This window comes from Eriocheir sinensis, unplaced genomic scaffold (assembly GCF_024679095.1).
Source record: "Eriocheir sinensis breed Jianghai 21 unplaced genomic scaffold, ASM2467909v1 Scaffold151, whole genome shotgun sequence".
Lineage (NCBI taxonomy): Eukaryota > Metazoa > Arthropoda > Malacostraca > Decapoda > Varunidae > Eriocheir > Eriocheir sinensis.
The window spans coordinates 226,450-241,481 of NW_026110862.1; the positions used below are offsets into that span (position 1 = coordinate 226,450).

Below are 15,032 nucleotides of genomic sequence, written 5' to 3' on the forward strand. Positions count from 1 at the left end.
CCTGCTTCCCTCCTTCTTGTGGCAGTGAGTGGCTCCCCTGGTGGTGGTGGTGGTACAGCTGGTTCCACATCGCTGATCCTGCAAATAATGGTTCATAAATATACAGTTGGAGACAGGGTGGAAAAAAACCACGGTAAAAAAGAAAAAAAGAGCATGTTCTTTTTGTTTTAATGTTTTTTTGGTTTTAATATATATATATATATATATATATATATATATATATATATATATATATATATATATATATATATATATATATATATATATATATATATATATATATATATATATATATATATATATATATATATATATATATATATATATATATATATATATATATATATATATATATATATATATATATATATATATATATATATATATATATATATATATATATATATATATATATATATATATATATATATATATATATATATATATATATATATATATATATATATATATATATATATATATATATATATATATATATATATATATATATATATATATATATATATATATATATATATATATATATATATATATATATATATATATATATATATATATATATATATATATATATATATATATATATATATATATATATATATATGTATATATATATATATATATATATATATATATATACACACACACACACAAGATTGGAAGAGAGCAAACATAGTACCAATTTATAAAGGAGGAAAGAGAGAGGACCCATTAAGTTACAGAGCGGTATCACTCACTAGTGTGGTTGCAAAGATATGTGAGAGGCAGGTTAAAAACAGGTGGTTGGATTTTTTAGAAAGGGAGAGAATTATCTCGGATTGCCAGTTTGGATTCAGGAGAGGGAGATCTTGTGTCACCAACTCGTTATGTTATTACTCAAGGGTGACAGATTTAATACAGGAGAGAGAAGGCTGGGGGATGGAGTGTACCTGAATTTGAAAAAGGCATTCGACAAAGTACCGCACAGAAGATTAATTTGGAAAATTAAAAATAGGGGTGGAGTGGGTGATGGACTTCCTAACTAACAGAGAAATGAGGACAATAATTAGGGACAGGGATTCCAACTGGTGCCCAGTGAGGAGTGGGGTCCCACAAGGTTCGGTGCTGGCACCAATAATGTTTGCTGTTTATATAAATGATATGGTGGACGGAGTGACCAGCCATGTGAGTTTGTTTGCAGATGATGCAAAGCTATTGAGATGAGTCAATGATGTGAAGGACTGTGAGGCATTGCAGAGGGACCTGGACAAAATATGGGAGTGGAGTGGTACATGGCAGATGGAATTCAACCTTGGGAAATGTAAAAAAAATAGAGTTTGGGAGGAGCAGTAGATGTGAATATGATTATAAGATGGGAAGTGAGATAATATGCAGAGGAGTGGAAGAAAAAGATTTGGGAGTGACTGTCTCAGAGAACATGTCACCGGACAAACACATCAACAGGATAACGGGACAAACTATGAATTTGCTGAGGAACATAAGGACGGCATTTGTGTATTTGGACGAGGAGATGATGAAGAAATTAATAGTTACAATGATAAGGCCAAGGTTGGAGTATGCAGCAGTGGTCTGGTCTCCTCACGAAAAGAAGAATATAAAAAAGCTGGAAAGAGTACAGAGAATGGCAACTAAGATGGTACCGGAACTTAGGGATCGGACTTACGAGGAGAGACTCAATAGCATGGGGCTCACAACCCTGGAGAGAAGAAGAGAAAGAGGAGACCTGATAGCGGTGTACAGGGTAGCGAGCAGGGTGGAGAATCTGGAGTGTGTGTGGAGCGAGAGGGAAATGAGAGGACATGGAAAGAAGTTGAGGGCAACCACGTGTAGGCAAGATGTCAAAAAGTTTAGCTTCCCAAACAGAAGCATTGAGTTGTGGAATGGACTGGAGGAGGAGGTGGTTTGTGCAAGAAACATTCATGATTTTAAGAAAAAGTTGGATAAGAGAGGATATGGAGACGGGACAGCGCGAGCGTAGCTCTTTTCCTGTATGTCACAACTAGGTGAATACACACACACACACACACACACACACACACACTGCATGAGGCAATGGGACAAGCCATACAGTCAGCGACAATTAGAGGAGTTCTGTCCCCCCAAAATTGTCAGTGATCGCTAGCTACTTTAACTAAAACAGAGTCCAGGCCTGTTGATGCTATGAAGACTCGTACACTTTAAAATCTCTCACGTGATAAGTCATGATGCACTGTGCCTGTAGTCTACAAGACATTGATCCCAAGTGTTTATGCTAACATATTTCAGGTGAAGTGGTGAGAAACACTCTACCATTCAGTTATTACAAGCTAAATACTCGCACCCAAGCTTACACCATCCTCGCATTTTTGTCTAATCTCCTGCCGCATGTATAGCTTGAACCATTTTTCCAATAGATTCCACGAAGACTTACTTATGTTCAATCTGGAAAGTACCAAACAGAATCTAGCCAGTAGAACTCGTGGTAATGAGATATTCAAAAGGCTGAAACCCGCACAGTACCGAAAGGTGCTGCTGAGGGGCCGAACTCACTCTCACCAAGACTTCATACCTGTCAAGTCTTACGTAATTTCGGTGATTTTCAAGTCTTACAATGTAAGTTGAAAATCTTAAGTTTTTTTCTCCGCTGGCGATGTTTTTTTTAACATGTTTGTTTTAAACAATTTGAAATATATCGTACGTGCCATATTTAAATTCATGTGAGCGTGCTGAGTAACGGCTACTGTTACGGTTAGTGTGTGTGTGTGTGTGGGTGGGTGTGGGTGGGTGGGTGGGGGGGGGGGGAGGTACCTCGTGCACCCTGCTTGAGTCCGTCGGAAGTTCCATACCTGTCAAGTCTTACGTCTTTTCAACACAAACTTATGGTCTCAAACGCAAAATCTTATGGCAAGACACCACAGTAGCTTGACAGGTATGAGACTTAGCAACACAAAGGGCTGTAGCTGTCTAGGACACTGGGGAGAAAGAAACAGTGGAACACCTAATTGTAAAATGTAGCAACTACGAGAGGCAGAGAGGAGAGTTAGTACCAGAAGAAGTGATGGCCTTGATGAGCCGATGAAAAGCGATACAGGTCAAAAGAAGAAGAAGGTTTGTTTTGGTTTGGAATGCCAAGTGGTATAAATCTTCCTCCAAGGTATAAATACATAATGAACAAGTAAAGTCTGTGTTCGTGATTTATTAATTGCTTTAGTGTATCAAGTGCCTAAAATTGAGAGTAAAGAAGTTTTTGTAGACCTCAAAACAACGAACAACAGGTCGTAGATTCAGGCTGCTTTGCAACCTAAGTTTCATAATTTCATTTATCATAACACTGCAACTCTGTCAAAGATTATTGAAGAAAATGTTCTTAATATTCATAACAATGTCACTCACCCTCTGGTTTATAGCCTTTGACTCTTTCCAGCAGGGCCTGTTTCTTGGCTAATAATAATAATAATAATAATAATGATAATAATAATAATAATAACTACAATAATAATAATAATAATAATAATAATAATAATAATAATAATAATAATAATAATAATAATAATGATAATAATAATAACAATAATAATAATCAAGCAGTCCTACCTTAAGATGAAGCAGCTGTTGGGTGTGAGTGGCAAAGTCTGGGCAGGAGTGAAGCAGATGGTGTCTGGCTCCTGAGGTACAGCTGTGAGTGGCTGGAGCAGTGAGTGTGGCAGCCACCCTCCACAGCCTGGGTCACCACACACCTGCAGGCCATGACAGGGGTTACCAGGAGGCATATTCCCCAAGTCTGTACTCTTGAGCAGGGCAGGATAGGTGAGGTTAGGTTAGGGAAAGTTAGGTAAGGTTTGGTTGGAGTTACTTAAGGTCATTTTGGGAGGGGGGAATCACAATGAGAGTATTTTCCAGAACAGCCCGTGGTTAGCTGCCAAGAAACAGATGACCATTCTCTTCCTCTCAATCTTTATTTGAATATTCTCCTTCCTTCCTTTCTCTCTCTCTGTCTCCATCTTTATTTGTATATTCTACCTCCTCCTCCTCCTCATCCTTTATTTATTTTCCTCTTGTTCCTAATCTTTTCTTTATATATATTTATTTCCTTCCTTCTTTCCTTTCTCTCTCTGTCTCCATCTTGGTATTTGCATATTCTCCTTCCTCTTTATTTTCCTTTCATTTCCAGTTTTTTCTTTATATTTCTTTCCTTCCTTTCTCTCTCACTCCATCCTTATCCATATCCTCCTTCCCTCCCTTCTCTGACTTACATTCCTTTTCCTTCTCTTCCTCTAAGTCCTGTCACTCTACACTTTCCCTGCTCTTAACATAGGCTGAAAACAAGAAAGTTAACCCTTCCCTAAACTGCACCAGACACCTTAAGTTGACAGACATTCCAAACTGCATATCAAAAGTTCCCTCGTTGGCAGCAGGGTAAAATAAACTGAACCTTACCTTGCTACATCATCATCCTTCTCTCTCAGCCCATCATACCCTACCATGAGATCCATCCATCAGGCTGTAGCAGTCATGGAGGGCTTTACTTTGTCACCACCAACTTGTGGCACTGGCCAGCCAAGCAGTTCTGTGCAAGGCTGGACCCCATCTTGACCAGGCAGTCTTGCAGGGCGGACTGGCTTGACGGGTCCTGTGGAAGGGAGGGTTTGGGGGTCACTCTCGCCTTGGAAAAATAAAGAATTAAATGTTCTTAGGTCAATATTGTTATACATAATGATATCCCATTACAACTGTTTCCCAAGGCCACAGAGAAAATTATCCAGGATTTCATGGGTGATTTTCCCTTTCAAGGTGCAGGAGTCAGCTCAAACTATACCCAGCATCACAAAACACTCCGTGGAAACCCAGCAACTTATACGAGAGAGTTTCAGCTTCTATTATGACTGTTTCCCAGGGCCACAGTGAAGATTAACAGGGCTTTCATGGGTGATTTTCCCATTCAAGGTGCAGGGGGCATGTTAAAACTATTACCAGCATCCCAAAACACCCCATGGACACCCCAACAAGTACTATGAGAGGCTTTTCAAATAGGTGAACTGAGGTGCCCAGACATTTAGTACAGACCTTTGTCCCTGTGATAAAAATAATTTGTTGGGAGTAAAATTTAACATAAAAATTCAAATCCCTTGCAAACTAATAAATGAGTATATCAAATGTAGGGATATATATATACACCTTTATGCCTTGTGTGACGGGCAGTACACAAACACCCCCCCCCACTTAGAAACTTATGTAAGCCCTGTTTCACTCAACCTCAGACACCCCCAAGCCTAGATATAACTTCCCCAAGCCCTGTTTCACTCCCCCAGCTCCTCTCTAAGTCCTGTTTCACTGTACCTCAGACACCCCAAGCCCTGTTTCACTCCCCAAAGCCCTCCCCGTTTCAGTCACTCTGGGTAGCGTCATCTACTCACTTGGTGCCTCCAAGCAGGTGTTCATGGTGACGACAGCAGCACTCACACACTCAATGAAGAATACCTGTGAGTTTTGGTCCCCTGTTTCTGCTTGTCCATCTCCTGAGAGCCCTGCACCATCCTGGAAGGGGTAAAGGGGGTGGTAACTGACTGATGGTGAGAATTATTAAGGTATAAGTAATGGTGAAGGAGGGCCAGATTCTTAAACATTTTGACGCCCAGACACACACACACACACACACACACACACACACACACACACACACACAATGACAAGGCTTTCATAGGAGTTGTGGTTATTTCCAAGGGTAGTTTCTTAGCCCGGTAGCAGCGATGGGCCAAATGTGTGCCTTTACCGTGTGTAGCAGCAACAGGCCAAATTTTTGCCATAATATAAACCCCCAAAATTAGATGATGCATAAACTGATCACAAATGCGTTGATATATATTATGAAATGGTTTGTGTGAGTGATGATTTTTTCTCATTTTTCTCGCTTAGAGTGGCATTTAAGATCCACGCAGCAGAGCTTTTTCCACTGGGCTATCAGAATGGTGAGTCTGCATGTGTGTGTGTGTATTTACCTAGTTGTAATTTTACAGGCCTGGGCTTACGCTGGTGTGGTCCCGTCTCCGTATCTATAATTATCCAACTTTTCCTTGAAGCTCTGCACACTCTTCGCCGATACTATTTTTTCACTTAGTCTGTTCCAAACCTCTATATTTCTTTGTGTGTGTGTGTGTGTGTGTGTGTGTGTGTGTGTGTGTGTGTGTGTGTGTGTTTCTATGCTAATTCATGTTCATCAGTAAGAGCATGGCACTTCAGCAATTATATCTTTTTTTAGGACAAATTTTGACTAATATTATCCTTTTTGGTAGCCTGAACTTTTGGCCTAAGGAAAAGAAAATAACTGAACAGAGAATTGAAGTGAGCACTCCACCCCTTACCATGGTCCCCCTCATCCAGTGTGCTGTACTCCTCGCTCTCGGCCTTGCCCAGCGCCCACGGACACCTCCTCATGGCCGCCAGGGTCCACAAAGTCCAGCATCTGTGTGGCAAAGTCCAATTAGTATATCTGTGGGAGATTTAGCACCGGAGAGTACATCACCTTACCCTAGTGTTGGGTTTGCTAAGTATTATAAGGTTTCTTAATTAACTCCAGCCATATATTTAAACTAACACAGCCATATATTTTCAACCCTAGTCATGTACGTATATTTTAACTAACCCAGCCATATATTCTTTTAAGCCTAGCCATATATATTATAACTAACTCCTGACCAGCGACTCCCCAGGTTCCCACACACACATTTGTGGCTATTTTTTCAGTTGTTTGGATCAGTCCACTCCTTGCTATTAGTTTCCTGGAGCTTTGAAGGAGTCCTGGCCGTGTCAGCCGTGAGCCATTGAGGCCGTGACATCCAAACCAGTAACTGGACACACTGTTGGCGCCCCAAAGAACACGCCTTACTATATGCTACCATCTCGACACACCATTAAGCTAGTTGTCACACACAGCCTAAGTGTCTTGTGGCGGTAATGTTACTGTAGTGTGCGTTAGGTTACATTAAGTTGAGTTAATATTGTTCCTTCAGCCTCAGTGTCTTGTGGGAGTAATGTTAGGTAAGGTTACTGTGGTGTGCGTTAGGTTAGTTGAGTTAATATTGTTCCTTCAGCCTCAGTGTCTTGTGGGAGTAATGTTAGGTAAGGTTACTGTGGTGTGCGTTAGGTTAGTTGAGTTAATATTGTTCCTTCAGCCTCAGTGTCTTGTGGGAGTAATGTTAGGTAAGGTTACTGTGGTGTGCATTAGGTTAGTTGAGTTAATATTGTTCCTTCAGCCGCAGTGTCTTGTGGCAGTAATGTTAGGTAAGGTTACTGTGGTGTGCGTTAGGTTAGTTGAGTTAATACTGTGTCATGCCCCGGGAGTTTATTTTATCCTTTTTCTAGTTTCCTACACATCCTCTGCATGTATCAAAACACACACCCGGTCTGGACTATTTTCCGCCCCACACACTCACTTATCTGACCTGCTTTAGACTGAACACACACGTCCACGGTTCACATGATCCATCAACTTATGGGACACCGTCAAACCAGTTTTTTGGCTCACATAACTTTTTGGGTAATATTCACGAAAGTGTAGCCTCCTCTGATGGCGGCGGTCCAGCCGGTGCTGCGAGAAATACCTCCTCGCAGAAATAAGTCGCATATACATGGGGGGGTCCAGGTCAGGAGGTTATGTAAAATTCGGTTGGAGTATGTAGTTTAAATACACTCCCCCACCCAAAACCCTCGATTTCCCACGGGTGTCCAAGTTGAGCCTCTGCAAGCTATTTTGTGGCTGCGGCACAATAGGCACTGAAAAGTCAATCATTTAGTGATTTCCGGAGAAAAGTACTGTCTTCATGATAAACAGCAGCATATTTTGTCCAGAAATAAGCAGTCAGCATCTCAAAGTTAGTAGGCTACCCTCTCGTGAATATTCTCCACTTTTTCTAATCACGATCTCCCTACTTGCGTTATGTTGGTTAATCCTTCTACCTCTTCTCCCCTGTAGATTTGTTCTCCCTGTGGTATATCGTCTAATCTTTCTTTGGTAAATACAGTTAAGAGATATCTGTTTAAAGCCTCACTCATTTTCTCATCTGTATCTATCAGTGGTTCTCCTGACTTGGGCGGCCGCTTGACAGAGGTTTCGCTACCCATAGCGTTCACGCAGGAGGTTTTGCTACCTAACAGTGGTCCGGTTCGCCACCGAGTGGTTTCGATACCTGAACGTTTCGCTCTTTACAGATGTTTCGGTAATCAAATGCTTAGACTATAGCTTACCATAACCCTTCTGTTTTCTTGTGAGGCGGAAAGTCTGAAATCTTTAGTTTAGCCAGACTTTTTTTTTTTTTTTTTTTTTTACATCTATGCCTTTAGCGTCAGTAGGCTTGCTTGTGGGGCCTCAATGGTAGTCGGCCTCAGCCCGTCATGGCGCAGGCAAGTGTTTATAGTGGCGCCATCTGCTCATGGCTCATGCTGCCCCCCGGAACTTGTCCTTGATTAAATTGGACGGTTTCCTCTAGAGTCCGGGTTGATGGGTGGTCTGCAGGACAGCATGTGGGTAGTTTTAAGCCACTCGGCGGTGACTAAAAATCCGAGGTGATAGCGTGGGGATTCGAACTCGCGTCGCCCATCACACAGTGAATGTGGGCCCAGCACGCTGCCACCGCCTAGACTTGCTCCACATTCGCCAAGCCACTACACAACAATTAAACTTTTAGTGCTTTAGCTGTAAATCATTATTTTATTTTGTTTATTTATTCTTTTTAGGCTGGCATCGCCGACTGAACGGTAAAGCTGGCAGAGCGGACTTGGGCTTTTACCCTTTGGTCACACTCCTTCGTGAAGAAGCGGCAGCCGTAGAGCTTCAGATGCACCTCGTATCTGAAAACCTCCTCAACAAACGCAATCAAACTATGTACGCTCGATTGCATGGCCGTCTCTTCGACCTATGGGACAGATACGAGGATGGCGACCTGTGCACTGAAGCATTTCTAAGAGCTTGAGCAACAATAGTTGGGCTTGGACCTAACCCAACGTCCGCGGCAATGAATGATTCGTAACCAAGACTAGAAGAGGCGGCATGCAGGAGCGGTATGTTTTTTAACACTTTCAGATTTTTTACCTGTACACTGTTTATTATTACCAATATAGTATACATACCTCTTATGGAAGCTTTTAGTACGTATATATTCAATTCCCTTTTTGAGCCATTATATGGCCTTTAATTTTGTTTGTATTGATAATATTTGTCACTCAGCATACGTATAATATCAAAGCAATAAAATGAAATAAATCTTTTCTCATTTTATGGGCAAATAAAAAATATACGAAAAAAATGCAACCTACCACGACCCCTTTCTCTAACAAAGGACATCACTGTATACGGGTTAAAGGATGCAGATGTTTTTTGTTAACATTTTTAGAATGTTTAATAGGTTTTCTTGGTGAGTAGCAGAACCTCTCCTTTCAAGTGGCGAAACAACTAGCACGCGAAATCACGGAGGTGCGAACACCCACAGGTGGCGAACCGGAGAGTGTCAAAACCTCTGCAACCCGAGTGTCCCTATCTTTTCTAACATCCTTGTTGGGTGCAGTAAACCACGTGAGTTAACACAGGTTCACCTCACTGCTGAACCAGACCATTTTTTTCTGAGGGTTTGGTGTGTCTTGAAACGGCCACAGTCACCCCTAACACTTGCCTGCTGCATCTTGACAGGCTTGGGATGACCACCATGCAGGCACCCCCAAGAAAGCCTACCACCGCTAGAGACCACAACATAAAAATTAAATAAATAAATAAATGAATCTAATGGGGCCTCAACTACAGGGAGGTTTACACCCTTGCCTCTCCTTAGGGTCAATATAATACAGGGGAATACACACAAAACTCTTCCCTGGCATGGGGCACACCAGGGAGGAAAAGTATAGAATAACACCCAGAGAGCCAACACCCCAGTATGTATCCCGCTCTCCACACACACACACACCCCTGTCCCTGCTCCTGCCCCTGTGGTATCATCCCTGCCTCTACCCCTGCCCCTGCATGCTTGGCTCAACACACACACACATACACACACACACACGTCACCGCTGCCATCCCTCTGCCCACAGCCCCTGCCAGAGTGTCCTCCCCTGAACGCCTGCCTCCTCACCTCAGGACACACACACACCCTTGGGTCGCCTCTCTGGGAGGCTTGTCACGACACCGCCACCCGAGGCTGTCAACTTTATTTTCCACAACTATCACCTCCTCCACGCCTTCATTAACATAGGTAACCTTCAAGAGAGCAATCAAGACACTCCAGTAGCCGACACAGCCAGCTCCATCCATCACAACTTATATTTTTTCATATTTTTCCAAGTTTAACGCCTTATTTCACCGTCCAGACGACTCCTTAACCTTGAACAAGACGTCACCTCCTTTGCTTCCCTCCCTGGCACTGTAGATTAGGAAATAATAATAATGATAAAATAACTATTATTATCGCCATCACGCGCCCTGCCCGCCGCCACCCTGTCCATGTTTTCTGCTATTTCTCACTTGTCTCGCCTTGATTAACTCTCCTCGCCCGCCCTAATCCCTGATAACACGACTACCTACCTTGCTTCCATCCATGGCCGTCTGTGTCGTCCTGGATTACAAGAAAATTGGCCGACACGCGGAACGCCGTCCACCTCGGATCAGCTGACCGGGAGGAAGGAGGAGGAGGAGGAGGCGGTGCGAGACGGCCACATTTTCACCGTCATATGCCAAGTGTACACCTAAAAACTACCCCCTCAACCCCATTTATAAAATTTACCTCTTTTTCTCGTTATATTTGTTAATTGTTGATGGTTCGTTGTGATAGTTATGGGCCAGAAAATGGATGATAGATGGTGGTGAGGATGAAGACTTGGCACCTCTGCAAGGGAGCATGTGTATAATTGTTTTTTTCCTGGCATATCTGTTTGGTGTGTTTTCTTGTGTTTCAGGCTGTGGCTAACTCTACCAAAGTCAGGAGGAAAGAAAATCAGGGAAGAGAACAGAAAAATACGACTAAGAGAAGAAAAGATGAAAAAACATGAATCTTGCTTTCCAGCTTTCCCTCCCTCCCCAACTTTCCCTCCCTCCTCCCCTTTCTTTTCCTCCCAATCCCTCCTCGTTCTTGTCCCACGATGAAGAGGAGGAAGGTTAATTTCCCCGTACGTAGCTTATATCCTGAAATTAAATCAAATGCAGCTCTGTTCATAACCAGTTGTAGTTTCTTCAGCAGATATTTAGGAAGCCCATAATATAGGGAGTTACAATAATCAGGCTTACTAGTTACATGATTATATATAAGCATCTTCATAGTCTTATCATCCAGGTATTTCTTGACAAATGCAATATTTCTGAGATGGTAGCCTGCCGTTCTCACCACCTGACTGATCTGTTCTTTGAATGACAGAGTGCAGTCAAGTATCACACCTAAATCTTTGACTGACTTTTTTACAGTCCTAGTGTTATCTTTTATCCGAAGAGTGGAAACATCTAGCCTCCTGAGATCCTTGTTCTTCCCCACAATCAAACATTCAGTTTTATCCTCATTCAGCCTCAGTTGCTTAGAATTCATCCATTTCCCGACATCATCCATAATTCTGCTCAGCTTATCTTCAGTGTTTTCCACGTCACTCAGCGACAAATAGAACTGTGTATCATCAGCATACAGTTTAAAGTCAACTTCATGCCTTCTTAGCAAATGTGAAAGACTGATAGTATAAACACAATAAAATTGGACCCCGTACACTTCCCTGGGCGACTCCTCTTTGCAAAAGTTTATGAGTGGAGAACGATTTACCTATTTGCACACAGTAAGTTCTGTTCTCAAGGTAACTCCTCAGATAATCCAGCGCGCCACCCTCAATTCCAATATTCTTACAATCCTGAAGCAATAGCCTGTGCTCCACCGTGTCAAACGCAGCACTCATGTCTAACAAAATCACAACACCACACTTCCCTTCATCCATACGCACAAGCAAATTGTCTACCACCTATCTATCATATTTCTCACATTCCAGTACCGCGTGTTCGTTCAGGCAGTTTCATTATCACAGTACACAAAACTAGGGTCACTAGCAGATGCTCCACTAGCTGATTTAAGATCACATTTTCAAGTATCTTAGATAGAAACGTCAAGTTGGATACTGGTCTAAAGGAACTAAACACTGTGGGTCCAGTCTACCTTTAACGATAGGTTTCACGATCGCCGCTTTCTCACTCTCAGGGAAAGTCTTGTTTTCGATACTAGTGTTAACCATCACAGTCATAATATTTAAGAAATCACTAAAGTTTCCACTCTTAATGATGTCACTTATCGGCAAGGGATCGTCATCACAGTACGTCAGGTTCACCTGTGTATGATAGTTTTCACCACAGCCACATCCACTTGTTGAAAGCTTGTTAACTTTATTTCAGGGACTGGAGTTTCCACAGCGGATCCATGGTAACCGCGGTCGCCTCTAAACTTCATGATAACTCTCTCAATTTTCTTGTCAGAAAAGTCTAAAAAACTTATTTGTCAGCACTTCATCCGAGAAACCATCCGGAAGCATGTTAACCTTTCTGTTTCCAGTCAAACTGTCAAGCACCTTATATAATTTATTGATGTCAGGCCCTGCCTCCACAACCTTATTCCGATAGTATTCTCTTTTCCGTTTTATCACAAGCCGGTTTTCTTTGTTTCTCGCCTCCTGGTATGCTCTTCTTGCCTCATCTGTTTTTTGCCTACGCCACAGTCTTTCTTTTTCTTCTTCTCTCTTTTTGCCCACAGTATTTCCACATCAAACCAAGGTGCATGATCTCTCAACACTATCTCCTTTTCACTCAGAGGACAGAGGCTGTTATACTCATCATTAGCTAAACCATTATATAGCTTAACCAGGCAGGTAGCACAGTTTCCACGTAACACCGAGCCATGTTCACAGATTTCACGACAATTAATAGTAATTTCCTGTATTACAGAGTTAATCAATATTTCTGGTTGAAAATTCTTTCGCAATCTGAACGTAATCTTTTTTCTCTGCACTGCTTCCCTCACGTATGAAATTTCAAAGGATACCAATTTATGCACCGGGGATATACAACATATTTCATCAACACCCCCCCCTTGCACTAGATCACCGTCTATATCGCTGAAAACCAAGTCTAGCACATGACCCCCTAAAGAAGTCATCTCAATGAAGGCCATGGCAGAAGAATTTTCAGGATCATCAATCCATAGATTAAAGTCACCACAGATGAACACATTTGCACTCACCATATCCACAGACTCCAAAAATGTGCGAAATTCATCAATAAAGACCTCCGCTCTTGTATCCGGAGGTCGATACACCACAATAAAGGTGCATTTCCTTCTATCAGTTTCACAGATGACTTGCACTAATTCAAAGGTATCCCACCTTTCTGATGCTTTTCTCCGAATCTTCTTAAAAGAATTCGAAAGAAAGATCCCAACACCACCACCCCTTCTTGTCTCCCTCGGAACATGTAGAGAGGTACGAGTTACTGGCGTCATCTCACGAATCTTGGCGACGTCGTAGTCATTTAGCCATGTCTCAGTTACCGCTAAAATGTCAAGATCCTTTTCTTTGATGAGATCACGGATATCTAGAGTTTTATTTCCCACAGACTGAACATTTAGCAGACCACATTTAATCTTTGTATCTGAGGAATTAGTAGCCAGGATCGGTTATGTTACGAATTCTCTCAATATCAGTCTGAAAAACTACACAACACTGGTTATTCGCCGAGTGATTAACTTCAGACTTCTTGTACCTCACACAATTTATACAAATGCTCTCAGTCCCGGGGCAGTCTTTCGCTTTATGCTCTCCTGCACATATATAACATACTGGGTTCTCACCATTGGCCTTGGCAGTGCATTTGGACTCAATATGACCATATCTCTGACAATGATAACATATTATTGCATGGTATCTGTCTCCCACAGTATACACCCCCCATTCAAGTTTTGTTCTATCATGGTGCTTGTAGATTAGCTCTCTAACCATTGGGTCACATTTCAGGATATAATGTGCTGTGCCACCGGCAGCAGGCTTACTAAAAAAATTCTCAATTTTCTCCTCAACTTGTGGAATGGAGTGTAGGATCTCATTTCTTTTAAGCAGTGTCTCAATTATCTTATCCCCAGTCTCCTCCTTGTGCACATTACGATCTTTGGCCTCAGTTTTCCCACACTTTTAGTCCTGACTTTCTCCACAGATTGCAATTTTTGGGCTGCCTCATTCCTCGTATCCTCATCATCAAAGTTCATTATAATATTACCTCCAATAGTAAATCTTGAATCGGTAATCTGAATGCCATGTAATGCTTCAGAAACTTCACTTTTCAACTCTGTAGCTTTTTTATCGTGTTCCGAGGCCTTGACAACAAGTAAATTCTTCTTAACTTTCCTCTTACGTTTGGTGACCTCAGCCCAAGTTGCATCTGCTGACTCCACATGTTCAGCCCGCTGCAAAACGTCCGCCACATCCTGCGCCACCTCCACCAGCTCCTCCTTCACGCTGACCGCTTGTGACTCAACTTGTTTCACTTCTGATATTTCCTTAGATAATTCCAGCTTGAATTCTTCCATTTTTTCCACAATTTTGGTAGCCAGAGATGCTTTATGAAGACATGGGTTGCAAATCCAATTTACTTTATATATATTTTCTGACTTAATTCCAGACAGATGAGCACACTTCGCATGACACCACTTAGGGCACAGACAGCACCCTATCCACTTATCGCCTGTGGGATCCGCAAAAACGTAACAGAACTCCACCGAGTTCTTGGCTCGGCCAGCCATGTCGATTCAGCGTTTTCGCGAGCAAGGCGCAGCACCTCCGACCCGCGCGGCGACTCACTACTCACTCTGCCATAATTGTTTTAGCATCCTTATTCCTTACCCGCTATGTTTGACTGAGTAAGTGACCTTTGACCTGATGAACTAAAGTCTGTGTCCACCTCTGCCAGCCATCGCTCGTCAGCACCCCTGACCAGTCCTCCGGGACCCAAGCCACTCCGGGGACAGAGTGGCCTCAACGCCTAG

General features: G+C 42.2%; 1 long non-coding RNA gene across 2 annotated transcripts; it reads right to left on the bottom strand.

Moving 5' to 3' along the window:
- Positions 1-10,663, bottom strand: LOC126990255 (uncharacterized). 2 transcript variants are annotated; one of them, XR_007744178.1, is made up of 6 exons: positions 10,565-10,663; positions 6,360-6,460; positions 5,415-5,535; positions 4,438-4,630; positions 3,595-3,737; positions 1-78 (listed from the first exon to the last, which is right to left on the bottom strand). It is a non-coding gene; the product is annotated as an uncharacterized LOC126990255 (long non-coding RNA). The 2 variants fall into 2 exon arrangements; XR_007744177.1 differs by lacking the exon at positions 1-78 and adding an exon at positions 1,076-1,717.
- Positions 10,664-15,032: the final 4,369 nt, after the last annotated feature.